This window comes from Triticum aestivum, chromosome 5B, assembly GCF_018294505.1.
Source record: "Triticum aestivum cultivar Chinese Spring chromosome 5B, IWGSC CS RefSeq v2.1, whole genome shotgun sequence".
Taxonomy (NCBI): Eukaryota; Viridiplantae; Streptophyta; class Magnoliopsida; order Poales; family Poaceae; genus Triticum; species Triticum aestivum.
In genome coordinates, this window is record NC_057807.1 from 407,399,207 (window position 1) to 407,404,100 (window position 4,894).

Genomic DNA, 4,894 nt, shown 5'->3' on the forward strand with positions numbered 1-4,894 from the left:
CTTCGGAGAAACCCATGAATTGTGTGATCGGACGATGGTAGTGCCTTGATGTCGTATTCCCTCTTGGGAGCTTCATCTTTGGAGCTGGGCACTGCCGAGCATGACTAGTGAAAGAGGACGGTGTTGGCGTCGAGACTTCTGTGACAACGATGATGGCGAGCGATGTCGGAGACGCGAGAATGATTTAGGTAGTCGACACTTCTCCGGCGTGTCCGCGGGATTGCCTTGGCTGGTTTGTTGTTGTGAAGTCGAAGCTGCGGTGGCGGGGTCCAGGCGGTGTACGATGACGGGCAACACATGGTTCATTCAGTGATCTTCCATGGCACCAGCCGTGTCTCATTCATAGTTCCGCATTACAGTCGGATCTACGCTATGTGGTCACAGGTGGCTAAATTCTTGCGCGGATCTTCATACAACTCCACACGACATCTACATAGTATTGTCTACTGCGAAGTTCGAGTCCTTTGTTCGGGGTTAAGGGATGATGATGATGCCTTCTAGGGAAGGAGTAATGACGAAGACGTATGCGTGATGTCTCAACGAGACCATAATTGAAGTGGTGTGTAGTGTGCGTGGGGTATATTGTGTGTGCCTCTTCGCGGTTGTGATAGTTTTTGCCCGATTTTGCATAATTAACTAGGTAATATGGTTTTTTCTTGGTTTTCCTTAGTTGATCGGATAACTCATTTTTTCTTAATAATGAATGCAGGAATCTTGTCATCTCAAAGAAATAATCTTCGTCTCCTAACAATATGACCACCATTTTCTAAAGGTAAATCTACCATCATCATTGTTTACTATTTCATTCATCCTGTAATGTAAGAGCGTTTCTGACACTACTGTAAAAAATGCTCTTATATTATGAGATGGAGGGAATATGAGAATTGTTGTTCCTTTGTTCCCATGGTCAATCAAGCAAGGAGAAAAAGAGTATGATGGCATAAGGCATGGACGGCGGCGCAAGGCGTGACCTTCAAACCAATGGAGGACAACTTGTTCTTGGCGCAATTCATGTGCCTTGGTGATTGGAACCGTGTGATGGGCAGTGGCCCATGGATTTTCCGCAATGCAACGGTTGTCCTGGAAGAGTATGATGGCATATTTGATGTACGATAGTATAGGCTTGACAGAATCCCGGTCTGGGCGAGGATCATGGGAATCCCAGATGGATTGATGAAGGAAACATCTGTAGCAGAAAAGATTGCTGCAAAGGTGGGTATTCCCCCACTGAAAGTGATTGTAAACGAGGGGCGTGTGAACACGTCAAAGTACCTTCGGGCTAGGGTTCACCTGAAGCTAGACACACCCCTTGTTAGATTTGTTCCCCTTACTCTGAAGGAAAGTAAGAGATACCCGGTGGAATATGAGAAACTCCCAGAATTTTGTGACTTTTGTGGCCTAATTGGTCACCTTGTAACTGAGTGCGGTGATGGCATCCATGACCCTGAAACTTGTGAGTGGGGCGATTGGTTATTGGTTAACTTTGAGGAACAAAGAGGCCGCGGGGCTCCGGGTAGGGGCTTTCCACATGGTGGTGCTAGCATGGGCAAAAACAATGGAGGTGGCAGGGGTAGGGGTGTCCCAGGCGACCCTAATCCCCAAGAGCAGGAAGATATGGACATAGTGTAACGCCCTCGATGCGGCTATAGCTCCCACGTGTCGAGGCACGACTTAGAGGCATAACCGCATTGAAAGCAATGTCGCAAGTCAGGCAATCATTACAACATCCCATGTAATATATAATAAAAGGGGGAGATAACATAGTTGGCTTACACTCGCCACGTCACATCAGAGTACATAAATAACATCCATCAAACAAATCACTCATGGCCCGACTACGGTGCCAAAATAGAAAAGACCCCCAACATGCGACAAGGTCCTGAATCGATAACCCCAACTAGGCACCACTACTGATCATCTGGAAAGGACACGTAGTATCGCTGAGAGTCCTCGTCGAACTCCCACTTGAGCTCGTAATCGTCAACTGGAGCAGAAACACCTGGACCTGCATCTGGAGTTGTAGTATCTGTGAGCCACAGGGACTCAGCAATCTCACACCCACGCGATCAAGACTATTTAAGCTCATGGGAATGGATAAGGCAAATATATGTGGAGCTGCAGCAAGCGACTAGCATATGTGATGGCTAACTTATACGCAAAAGAGAGCGAGAAGAGAAGGCGAAGCACGAGCGAGAAGCTAAAGGAACATCCTGCGCAAGCATAACTCCAACACCGTGTCCACTTCCCGGACTCCGCCGAGAAGGGGCCATCACGGTAACACACACGGTTGATTCATTTTAATTAAGTTTAGTTCAAGTGATCTACAACCGGACGTTAACAAATTCCCATCTGCCCATAACCGCGGGCACGGCTTTCGAAAGATCAATCCCTGCAGGGGGGTCCCAACTTAGCCCATAACAAGCTCTCACGGTCAACGAAGGAATAGACCTCCACCCAAGACACACCGATCAGACTCGGTATCTCGGTACAACAAGATGATTCGACAGGTTAAAACAAGTACAGCAACACCGCCCGAATGTGCCGACAAATCCCGATAGGAGCTGCACATATCTCTTTCTCAGGGCACACTCAGATGAGCAATCCGTACAACTAAAACCAAACCTTGAGTTTCCCCGAGGTGGCGCTGCACAGGGCTCTAGTTCGGACCAACACTCAGAGGAGCACTGGCCCGTGGGGGGGCTAAAATAAGATGACCCTCGGGCTCCGGAAACCCAAGGAAAAAGAGGCTAGGTGGCAAATGGTAAAACCAATGTTGGGCATTGCTGGAAAAGCTTTAATCAAGGCGAACTATCAAGGGGTTCCCATTATAGCCCAACCGCGTAAGGGATGCACAATCCGGGAACATAACACCGATATGACGGAAACTAGGGCGGCAAGAGTGGAACAAAACACTAGGCGAGAGGCCGAGCCTTCCACCCTTTACCAAGTATATAGATGCATTAAGATAACATAGCAATATAATGATATCCCAACAAGTAAATAAATGTTCCAACAAGGAACGGCTCCAACCTTCACCTGCAGCTAACAACGCTATAAGAAGGGCTGAGCAAAGCGGTAACATAGCCAATCAACGGTTTGCTGGGACAATGGTGGGTTAGAGGTTCAACATGGCAATTGGGAGGCTGACAAGCAAAGGTAGGCATCGTAGCAGTGGCAAAGCAAAAGAGCGAGCAAACTAGCATAGCAAAGATAGTAGTGATTTCGAGGGTATGATCATCTTGCCTGCACAGTTGTCAGAGCTGACTGGATCCTCACAAGCAAACTCAACGGGCTCCTCGGTAGCGAACTCGTCTCCCGGCTCTACCCAACAAGACAAACAAGCAACAAGGATACAATCAACCACGGGCAAGACCAAGCAATAAGATGAAATGACGATATGCTATGCGGGATGCGATGCGGGATGCAAAATGCAAGATATGACAGGAAATGCATGAACCTGGCATCAACTTGGAAAACCAAGTGTGTCACTGGATAGAGGGGATGAAATCGCTTCAAAACGATATAAAGATCATTGGAATCGGAGCTACGGTTTGGAAATGGCAAGCGTTTTAAGATATGACACCGGTCTGCGGTTTACAGCAAGTGCATCTAAATGCAACGAAATGAACATGCTACAGCCACCAAACATGATAACAAAATACATGGCAGTGAAGTACACAAGATGGTTGACAAAACACTAGCACTGAGCCATAGGCAAATTCATCCATTAAGAGGTTCAAACAAGCATGGCTAAAATGCAAATGCAAAACAGATTTCAGACTTAGTGAAATTAACACTAGTCTGAAATTTCAGATCACGATGCTCTCTTCGGAGCAGCAAAACAACATGATAGAAAACCTGAACATGACAAGTAAGAACATGGCATGGAGCTACTCAACAAGCTTAACAAAACACCCAAAGTGACCTGGGGCCAAAAGGGTTCACAAAATACTCTACCGAGCTCACGAACATCGCTCGAACACAATCAGTTTTCAGACTTAGTGAAAACTGAGACATGCTGAAATTTAACTCACGAAGGCATGTAAACGAGCTCGATGCACTCGCTACGGTGCAAGTCATGGCAAGGAAAGCATATAACCAGCAAGAAGGCACAATGTGCTAGCTACACATGGCAAGAACAAAGGCATAGCATGCATGGAACACTAACGGTAGCATCGGCAAAATCGCAAACAAGTTGACGATCTGCCCACATTAACAACGAAGCAAAAGTTGAGCTCGATTGAGTCAACCTAGAGCACTCAACATATGCCAACAAAGACATGGATGGAAAGAGCATAACATAAATATCAAAACTCCCTTACTGATCATCCTCAAAAGAGGCACGGATCACTAGGAAACAAGCTGGACATATGGCATCATGAACTAAAATATCCCAGACTTAGTGAAAATCACTAAGTCCCTGAAATCTGCAATCTCAGGTACCTCTCTTCGTAAGCTTGCACAAGACAACACACACATCCTAAAAATGCATGGGTGACACCTCTGGAAAGAAGACAAAATGCTTAACAATACATCCCAAAGGGGCACAGGCATATCATGCACGAATTAAACATAGCAAAAATGACAAAAGTGCATGATGAACTAACGGATCTGCAATTTAACTCACGAAGCCTCCTTCTAACAGCATTTTGGATATCAAGATGACCTCAAATGCAAATGATGTACATGTCGAGACGAAGATTTTGATATATCATACGCCCAAAACGGAGCTACGGTTGCAAAGTTACGGGACCTCGAACAGAGCAACATGGATCAAAATTTTCAGGACTTAGCAAAAAAAATCGGGGTTAGGGTTTACTGTTCACGCGACCGGATCCAGATCGGGATCGCGGCGCGGAAGCCGAGGCGGCGCCGGCGGCGGAGCTCGAGCTCG